We start from the raw sequence: 10,946 nt of genomic DNA, 5'->3' as shown, positions 1-10,946 counted from the left end.
ATTTAAAATATTGAAAAATTCGTTCTTCTAATAAGATTTTTCAATATTTTTAATATATTTCCTAACCCCCTGCTTGTCTCCTTAGGTTGGTAGTTGACCGTAGATTTCCGATGGATGGCTATAAGTCAATTAAGAATAAAATGAAATAAAAATCAAATAAAAAAAACTGTGCTTCATACATTATTTAGTTATTTACTAATGTTCGCACTACAAGAAAAAAGGTTTTTAGCGACAAATTTTTAGTGGCAATAATATCATTGCCATAATTTCTCTCCTTAAAACAATATTTTAGCGGCAATTGTACATTTGTCATTAATACTATAGCTTCTAATGGCCATTTAAACTATTGCCACTAAAAGAAATACTAAAATTTAAAAACTAACAAAAGCAACTGCCCCTAAAACTGTGAAACATCTCCCTCTCTCAGTGCCTGATTGTTTACTCTCACTCAAACTACTCTCTTAGTGCCTCATTCTCTATGGGCTTTGAGAACCATGCACTGATCTCGTTCTTTTTTCTGGATCTTGCTCTCACATCTCCATCATTCCATCTTCTTCATCGCTCGAATCTCTTCTCATTTTTCATCTCAGTCTTAATCATGATTTGAATCTTTTTCTCGTACAAGTTTGTGCTGATTTCGATTGAAATCTAAATGGCTAGGTTCCTTAATCTCCCTCTTAATTATGTTCTTGTACTCTTAATTTGTGTTCTACTGCAATCTTTTTTCATATCTTATCAATTTGTGATTTTATCTGAGTTAATTGTTCTTCTAGATTGGATTCTGCTTTTCTTAGTTCCCTATCGCATGCGCTTATTGTAGGTTAAACCCGTAATTCAGTGATTTAGAAATTTGTTATCAAAATTTTAGGGTTTTCTTCTCTCAATGATTCAACAATGCTTTATCAGTTTCTGATTCCAGTACTTTGTTTTTTTTTTCAACTTTATCACTTTTCCCTGCGATTTTCCAAACTTCCTTCGAATTCATCGCAGTCGTGGTATCCGCCATCAGTGATGAGCACACCAAGCTCATCAAAGCCTGCCACATCTTCCGGTCATTTCCTTTGATCTCTTTTCTGAGTGACAGATCACTGTACATGAGCACCAAGAACAATTCAAGGTATGCTAGAATTATGAATTAATTGTTCTTACATTTAATTTTGTGTCTCCCTTATATATATGTTGCTGCGTGAATTTGGACAATGAGGATTGTGTTTGGTGAATTGTTCAAAATTTGGACCAATTTGTGCTTCGCTCCCCTGAATTTTGAAGATAGATATACACTAAGCTTTTTTTACTTCACTAACTTAAACCTCTTCACAATTTTAACTTATAGTTTGATGTATGATTTCTACAGGTCTCATTTTCATATCATTAGTGATTGATAACAGTGAAGAAAATGCACCAGCAAGATTGAGTTTCAATAAATTACTCAAGTTTCTTTATTAGCACAATCTGAGCATGCTTCTAATTGTTTAGTTAGGGTTTGACCTCAATGAGATTTAAGGGATTTTATGTTTAGATGAGGTTGAGTTTAAGAGAGCAAGCAAGAAAATCTTAACCCTAAAATAACCGATTGAATTAATTATTATGCAGTTTTTCAGATCTTGAAAAGCCACAAGGTGAATTCGATGGAAAAGCATGTGCAGCCATTGAGCAAGTAGTCTTATTTCTCTCTATGATACCATGTTCCTCCAGGTGCTTAAGCATTTGAACCTATAATATAGATTCCTAATATCTTTATATCTATAACCATCACTCTTTGGTATATCCTTATGCATATTCAAGAATGTATTAACTAGTGTTTCTTTGATTAATCTCATATAATATAATTTTTTCCTTAGTTATTGATTATTGATGCTGATATATTATGATTTGGTTGGTGCAGCTTGATGTGACTTCATCCCAACTTCTTGTGAATGGCTTCTTTAGGGATGCATGTTTCAAAAAACAACTTTCAGACACTGTGCACTCACTATTGGATTTAAGAGTTATCCCCATTTTCAATGAAAATGATGCTGTTAGTACTAGGAAGGCACCATATGAGGTATCTTGATTTTCCTTATCACCTTTTATCTATTCTTTTCTTTACTTCTATTAATTTTAAAAGTTCTATTAGTACTTCATATGTTATATTTCCAATTTTTTTTGTAGACACTCACAGATCCAATTAGGAAAACATATACTACTTGTAGCGAATGCTCTATAGAATTTGAGGTGGATGGACAATACAAGTTAAACTAGAACTTGTAGTATATGATTTGAATATTTTCCCGTGCTTTACTATTTGTGAATGACTTATATATGGTTTGCTTTGACGTAGGCAATGATTCTTCCTGCTTCCAGATTAGTTGCTCTATAGAATTTGAATATTTCAGCTTATTCCTAGATGTTCGTACAGTGGCAAAAGTTCAAGTATGGATCTTTATTATATTCCATCATATTATTCCTTTTTCAGATATCTTGAACTAACAAGATTCTTATTTCAGGTGTTAGGTTCTAATTATCTTAGTGTGTTACTTGAGGCTATTGATATAAGGTAACAAAATTTCTTTTCCAAGATGGTGAGCCTAATAATGTTGTTGATGATAGAGATTTACATACTATTCTCAACTATTAATTATTCTTCTTGTGTTGAAGCTTTTAAGCTGAATATGAGTAATAAACTGCTAAGCACAAAATGCTTTGGGATATTTTTTAATGTAAAATTGTAAATTAGCTTGCCGTTTGATTCATCTCATCTTTTTAATACATGTTTGTTACTTCTAATTGGGTTGATCTTTCTTTTCAGGGCACCAAAATTAACAATATAATTGAATTATGTGTTTCTTAATTTTTCATATATATTCCTGACATTAGGATATAATATTATAATCTTTAATTACCTAATTTATTTATTTTGAAATGAATTCAATTTAATTACCTAATTTATTTATTTTGATCGGTGGCTACAGTTTGTTTCTATTATAATTATAATTTGTTCTTGTTGGTCTTGTTGTAAGTTTGAATTAAATTTGTTCTTTCTTAGGTTATGGCTACAGTTTGTTTCTATTATAATTATAATTTGATCCTTGTTTTTGGTACATTTTTATTATTATTTATCTTGAACATAACATTAGGTATTTGATTTTGATGTCTTTTGCAGACTAGTGGATCATTATATGGTGCCTTAATTGGTTCTGTTTTGGCCTTCAATGTTGCTGACTTCCTAGGTAATTATCCCTCTAACTGGTTATCATTTTATATATCCCCTTTTCTGGGAAAGTTTATGACAAACTTCAATTTTAGGTAGAGCCGTAGAAGAAGGGAGCTGATTTCAGCGGCATTGTTATATCTTGTCAGAGCACTCGTAACAGCACTAGCTCCAAATCTTCCTATATTGGTGATAGGGAGATTTGTTTATGGTATAGGAATTGGATTGGTATGTTCTTTTTTACCAAACTGATACATCTAAGTTTATATCTATTAATTTCTGCTTTATCAGGATAGAAAAACCATCTAGGCAATTTGAGGTGTAGGATTTACTATTGTCATATACAAAAGTAAATGATCTTTGGGCCTGCACCAGCACCTAATGCCTTAGAAGGGTGTATGACCAAATGGGTAGAGAATATAATTTACTGAATTCGTTGGAAGAATATACTCTCGAAAAAACTATATCTATAAGACACATTGCTTATAACTTAGCTTCAATACTTGCTTTAGGATAGAGTTCTTTATAGTACTTGGGATGGTGGTAAGTTGTAGAACTTTCAATACTCCTACTATTATGGCTTCCTGAGTAATAATAATCTATCAAAACCTTTCTATACTTAATTGGTAATATAGAAAATGGTCAAATATCATTTGTGCAGGCAGGTTATGGAATCGGTAGCCTTCTGGTAGACACGGTAGCTGGGTGGCGCTATATGTATGGAGTTAGTAGTCCTTTGGCAGTAATAATGGGAATTGGAATGTGTTGGCTCCCAGCTTCTCCTAGATGGCTAATTTTATGTGCTATACAGGGAAAAGGGGATGGAGAGAATTTGAAAAGCACCGCAATTCATTGTCTGAGCCGTCTTCGAGGTCAAGCTGTTGAGGACTCAGCTCATCGGTAAGTCGATGAAATTCTGGCTGAGCTTGCTTATGTAGGTGAAGAAAAAGAGGTTACTTTTGGAGAAATGTTCAGAGGAAAATGCTTGAAAGCCCTTACCATTGGTGCAAGATTGGTCTTGTTTCAACAGGTATAGCAACTGCTCAAATAAAATAGTAAAAGTCATCATTAGCAATTTTCTTATAAGCATTTACATGCCTTTTCCAGGAGGTGACATGCAATACCATAAAATGTTATTGCAATGTCATTTGCGCCAAGGGATTCTCATGAAGCACAAGTACAGTTTGCTCTTGAAAGAGGTGTACCTGCTGTCATTGGTGTTCTTAGAACCATAAAAACACCTTATCCTTCTGCGGCCTTCGACATGGCTCATTGTTCTTGTTGCTTAATTCCTTGGGGAGCAAATGGTGAGAATTTTGCATTCAGAAAGATTACTCTGAAATATTTGCTGTAACTTAGGCAGGACAATAATTTTTGGGTTCTTAACTTCTTATTCTGTTTGATCTGGTTTTTTTATACCCTATTTATGATAACAATCGTAATTTTGCATTATTCATTTGCAGATGGAATTTATATGATTGAAGTAGACCGAGCTCTAAGACCTGGTGGTTATTAGGTGCTTTTGGGACCTCCAATAAACTGGAAGGCAAGTTATAGAAACTGGCAGAGACCTAAGGAGGAACTCGAGGAAGACCAAAGAAAGATTGAAGAGGTTGCTAAGTTCCTTTGCTGGGAGAAGAAGTCAGAGGAGGCTGAAATTTCCATTTGGCAAAAAACTATGGACACCGAATCATGCCGTAGCAGACAAGAAGAATCTAGCGTGAACTTTTATGAAACAACCAATGTTAATGATGTCTGGTAAGAATCTTCCTATTTAAACAATTTGTATATTTTAGCAGTGTATTATTATTATTGCCATTGTTTCTTTCTATAAGCCATGTGCAAGGATGTAGACATTTGCATTATGCATTGAGCTAAAGATATTTGGGAGAATAATAGTGATATTTTCATGTATAATTCTAAAAAATGCTTTTCCAGTTTCCAAAGTATCTTGATAGTTACGAGGATGTTCTCTTAACCATAGTGACCTTGGATTGAAACTGGCAATAAGAAGCAGATGAAAACATCTTTGAAGTATCTGTGACTGCTTATTTTCCTTGTCATCTTTCCAATTTATCATTGTTTTATGTCATATGAACCCTTTCAATAGTCAGTCCATAATATTATTGTCAAAATCATTCTTTGATATGATTTCAAGTCTCTGTTTGGTTTTGATCCTTCATCTGTGCTAGGCTGTGCTAGGCTCTATTTGTTTTCTTTTGATCATTAACTATGTGCTAATCATTGATGTAACATAGATTTATAGTATTTATGTTGTTTAAATTTGTATTATGCTTTATTACTTTTCAAGAGAACTTTGTGTATATTTAATTGAATTTAATGAAATATTTTATTTTGTAGTAATTAATTTTAGTATATTTATATTATGTATAATAATAATAATTAATGATAAAAATGATTTGAAATTTTAGAAAAATGATAGGTGGTTATTTCTAAAAGAGTGAGTATAATTAAAAAAAATCTTAAGATTTTAGCGGCAATAGTAATGGCAACTAAAAGTGAATAATATTACAATTTTAGAATTATTTTTAGTGGCCATATATAATGCCGGTAAAATGGGTTTTGGCGGCAATAGTAATAGCCATTAAAAGTGAATAATATTGCAATATTAGAATTGCTTTTGGTGGCCATATAAATTGCCAAAAAAATGGCCACTAAAAATTATATACTTTTTGCGGCCATTAAAAAGGTCTTTACCGGCAAATGTTATAATTGCCACTAAAACCTTTTAGCGGCAAAGCATAAGACGGCTAATGTCTAATTGCCGGTAAATGTATTAGCGGCTATTTTTATTGCCGCTAAAAGTAAAATAAATGGCAGCTAAAAGTGATGTTTCTTGTAGTGTCGTTGACTATATTATGTTAAGAAAAATTAATAGGTCTTCATCCATTATTCATTTTCTATATGGTTAAGGGTATACGAATAAGTCTTTAAAATGCGTTTGGTTAGAAATTAGTAAGAATACTTATAGTTAGAAGTAAGTTTGACTGAACCATTAACAAACCAATAAACATCCTTTCAAAAAGGATTTCTTAGTTAAATTTGAGTTTAAAAATTGAGCTCATATATTAACGAAAAGGATTTGAATTTGAATATAATTTCAGTCTACTAGTTTGTGGAATCAATTATGTTGATTTAAGATTGATTACTGTTTTAAGATGACAAACATAATTTATTGAGTTATTAAAATATGTCTAAAATAGTTTGTGTGTTTAATATGTGTGATAAGAATTTTCATGACATCACAATGAATTTCGCTGAAAAACAAAAATGATTTGAATTGCGGATAAAATATTTATTTATAAAATTTATAAAGATGTTATGTTTTGTTAGCACGAATTTCAATTTATAAAAAAATTCGATCAAAAGTTATAGGGGGTCGAAAGTGTGGCATAGATGGTTAGATGTAGAAAAATCTTTTTTTATTATAAGTCGAAGGTTTAATAATGTGAAGGGTCAAGAAAACGGGATCCAAACCAAAAAAACACCACGTTATAAATATGGACACGTCAGAATGTGGGGATTTTTAAGGATAAAGTGAAATAAAACGTGGAGAATCACCATGAGGGTCCATTAACGCATTGTTTGGTTTAAAGGAAATTGAGTGCAAAGAAATTTAAAGGATGGAAAATGGATAGAAAATGAACTTTTTTTCTGTTTGTATTAGGATAGAAAATTGGAAGGAAAACAAAAAAGTGGTACGGAAGTCATCTAATACTTTTTTCATCGGACATGAGATGAAAATTGAGAGAAAAGTATAAACATTGGTAAAAATATAAATTTACTCTTCTTATAAACAATGATAAAAATACATTGGTATATTATAATATTATTATTTATATAATATAAGAAAGGATATTAATGTAATTTCACTTAGTTATAATTTTTTCTCTCCTTACTTTTCTTTTTATTTAAACAAAAAAAATTTTCTCTTATTTTCTTTCCATTCATTTTCTATTCATCCAAATAACATAAAAAAATCAACTTTTCCTTTCATTTTTTTTCTTTCATTTTCTTTCCTCTCATTTTCTTTCTTTTCATTTTCCATCTTCCATCCAAACAAAGTGTAAGGTCAAGACAAAGTTGTGGCTTGAGAAAAAAGAAGAAATAGGTCTTGGTCAAGATTATTCAAGAGGTAGTTCATCCTTGTGATCTATAAATATGAGAAATTTAGAAAGGTTGAGGTAACTTCAATCAAGAACACCGGATCGGATCATCTCATAAACTCATAAAATTTTCAATTACAGTGATGTAACAGAAGAACATAGAGTGCAAGTGCATGTGAGTGTTCGAAGTTAATTTTTAATTTGTTTTCTTTTGATTCATTTTCTTTCATTTATTTGCACTTTTGTTGCTATTTTGCTTTCATTAAAATTTTTATACTTTCATTTGTTGAGTTTTCTTTTTTTCTTAATTTATTCATTTATTTTATTCATCATAAATCTGCTACTGGTAATATCGACACAAATCACTTCGACACTATTACTAAGTAATTTTCGAGCCGAGCTTACTTTTTTTTCAGAATTGTATCTGCTCACCAAAATGAGATCTTGATACAAGCTCGATTCAACATCCTGTCGAAACATACCAAAAATAGAGTGAAACAGTTCCAAAATGAGACTAGATGAAAAAGTACATAAATATGTGGGATAGAGGCTTCGTGTACTTGGCCAAAAACATGTTTTTTTTAAATACAACTGAAATTTGTTAGTGTAAAATCTTCTACATTTGAACACATGCATTGTCCCTTTTTTTTTCTCTTGACAGCTGGAACTCCTTATTAGTGTAGCACTAACACACTCCTTTCTTCCTTCTTCAACTTACTCACCCTCGACCACCAACCAACCACTCTTTTTTTGCATCCACACACACCAAACCCACACCCAAACTCAAAAGCTGAAACTTTTCACAAATTCTATTACAAAAGTTATAATCTTTTTTGTTTCATAAGAAAGCATATAAGAGGCTTGCATAAGGTGACATCCATATAGAAAACCACAACCAACAAAAGAAAAAGGAAGAAACAAAAAAAAAAAATAAAAGCGGTTTGAAATCAAAGATGCAACATTCACTTCCTCTTTTGCTTATTCCATTTTTGTGGATTTTGTGTTTTGAGCTAGATATATTTGAAGCGGAAAGGTCTATTTATCTAAAGGCAAGAGAAGATTTGTTAGATTTTTTGTTAAGACAAAGGGACGAAAAGATCTATTGAACCTATTGATTATTTAGTTTTGTCTTTGAATTGGTTATTGCAATCACTTGATGATTATAGTAAAATTTTATTATTATTGTGGTAAAAACTAGATATACATCTAATTGCACTTAGAGGCTAAACAAAAATACATGCTGGTATTATATTCTCTCTTTCCTACTCTACTATGTTCGTGCTAGGCCAAATTCTTCAGACAAAATATAAAAGTCTACTATAATCTCATTAGCGAAATTGGAATTCAATTTTCAAGTCAAAAGTGACGACCTTGATTTGAACTTTCTTTTCTCAAGGTCTGCAATACCTACAATTGGCTCAAGAGCTTAGACTCCAAGAGTTAAACTTAATAGCTTGAAGAAAAGATTCATGGCCAATTCAATTTATGCAATCTAACAGAAGGACAATCAAACCAAATATCTCCATATTTTAATGAAAACAATTACTCATATTGTAAGGAAAGAATAGAAATCTTCATCTAGGCAATGGGCTACAATCTTTGAAAAATTGAAATGAACAACATAGATATTCCATTAAAGGAACACTACGAAAAAATGCTGAGTATCGCCGAATTTTTTGTCAGTATTAGCAGCGCATGTTACTGGCGGAATTACCCACAGATTTACCGGAAGATTTGATAATAAATTCGTCGAAAAGAAAAGTTACCGATGAATTCTATTTTCTGTCGATAATAATTAGAGGCAAAAGCAAAAAAGTTGGCACCACATTTACCGTCGGATTTACAGGCGAATAAATCCGATGGTAACCTTGATTAATGAAACGTTGCGTTTTGGTCACACACAAAGTTGTACCGTCAGATAAATCCACCAGTAAATCTGACGATAAGCGTGCCCTAAATTCGAACCCTAAACCTTCTTCTATTCATTTCGAATTATTCTCTCTCTCTCTCTCTCTCTCTCTCTCTCTACTCACCCTTTCGCCTCCCACTCTCTACAACGCTTTCATCTCTCCCTCAACATTTTCTCCGGTAGCCACCTCTCATCGTCCGGCTCTCCTTCTTCATCCCTCTGCGTCATTTTCGTCGAACTGCCACTGCTGGTGCTGCTTTTGCCGCTACTGGTGCCGGTTCTACTGCTGTTGTTGTCGTCGCCGCTCCCTCCAGGTAGCACCCCTTTCTCTCACTTGTTAAGTTTGGTTCTGGATTGGTATTATGAATTCTGATGACCATTGATATTGAATGGTATTGAAAGTAGAGAATAGATTCTAAATTAATTTGTTTGTTGTATTGTTTGAATTCTATATTTAGTAAGTACTAGTAATAAGAGCTAAGATGATAATTTAGGATCAATTAGAGAACTTATAAAATTTGATTTGATGATGAACAAATTAAAATGCCTAATTAGTTAGGTACTTAACTAATTAGTTAACAAAATAAATCATATAAGTCCTAGTAGAACTTAAATTTAGAGACAGCTACATATTTTCAACCTTAGCTTGAATAAGGTCTAGTAATTTATAAAAGTAGAATTTAAAGTTTTGATTTGAATGTATAAAAGTATGTGAAGTAATAGGTTTTAGAGGGATTTAGGCCTTTGGCTAATATTTTGGTTAGAATCAAAGCTTTCAACTTAGATAATATTTCATCAATCTAAGAGTGGAGTTAGAAAGAAAACATTATTGATATAAGACTAAAATGATTGGTAATTTGATATCTTTAAAGTTAAGTAACTAAAGATTGAAAATAGAAATATTTTAAACTAAAATCTTTATTGAATTCTCAATGCTTGATGATATGCATGCTTTAGTAGTTCTAAAGTTTGAGAATAGATTCTCCAATGGATTAGTTAGGTTTAGATTCAAGGGTTCTAACTTTGTAAAGTTTTGTGTTTTATTATTATTTGTTAAGTTATTTTTTATTTGTTATGGCAGTTTTATTTTGAGTTTTAATTTATGATTGATTCTCCTTAAAATTTATTTTGATTGTTGTGTAGTTTATCACCGTGAAAGTTAGCACTTTTTTAGGGGAGGTTATGTCTAAAATTTTTTTCAAATAATATAAATGTGTGAGAATTTGTATTAATTGGTATATGCTCTTTGCAGACTGGTGCACGAAATTGTGATCTCAGGCAACGGCGCCAGAAACTCTATATGCACGTCTTAATAAATTGTTTTTCATTCACAACTTCGATACAACTAACCAGCAAGTGCACTGGGTCGTCCAAGTAATAAACCTTACGTGAGTAAGGGTCGATCCCACGAAGATTGTTGGTATGAAGCAAGCTATGGTCACCTTGTAAATCTCAGTCAGGCGGATATCAAAAGGTTATGGAGTTTTCGAAATTAAATAATAAGTAAACATAAAATAAGGATAGAAACACTTATGTAATTCATTGGTGAGAAATTCAGATAAGCGTATAGAGATGCTTTCGTTTCTCTGAATCTCTGCTTTCCCGCTGTCTTCATCCAATCAGTCTTACTCCTTTCTACGGCTGGCTTTATGTAAGGACATCACCGTTGTCAATGGCTACTTTTAATCCTCTCTGGAAAATGGTCCGATGCGCTGTCACT

At 32.0% G+C, this 10,946-nt stretch overlaps 1 long non-coding RNA gene across 9 annotated transcripts; it reads left to right on the top strand.

Annotated features, from left to right (window-relative positions):
* LOC107618823 lies at window positions 371-5,487 on the top strand. Of its 9 annotated transcripts, XR_002354591.1 has the most exons (9): window positions 379-1,117; window positions 1,594-1,695; window positions 1,886-2,412; window positions 2,487-2,536; window positions 3,143-3,209; window positions 3,286-3,418; window positions 3,852-4,220; window positions 4,298-4,497; window positions 4,654-5,487. It is a non-coding gene; the product is annotated as an uncharacterized LOC107618823 (long non-coding RNA). The 9 variants fall into 9 exon arrangements; XR_002354586.1 differs by having other exon boundaries at window positions 371-1,117; window positions 1,886-2,214; window positions 2,321-3,209; XR_002354590.1 differs by having other exon boundaries at window positions 371-1,117; window positions 2,487-3,209.

This window comes from Arachis ipaensis, chromosome B09 (genome assembly GCF_000816755.2).
Source record: "Arachis ipaensis cultivar K30076 chromosome B09, Araip1.1, whole genome shotgun sequence".
Classification (NCBI taxonomy): Eukaryota; Viridiplantae; Streptophyta; class Magnoliopsida; order Fabales; family Fabaceae; genus Arachis; species Arachis ipaensis.
The sequence above is the reverse complement of the archived record's forward strand: the minus strand, read 5'-3'. Positions and strand labels throughout refer to the sequence as shown.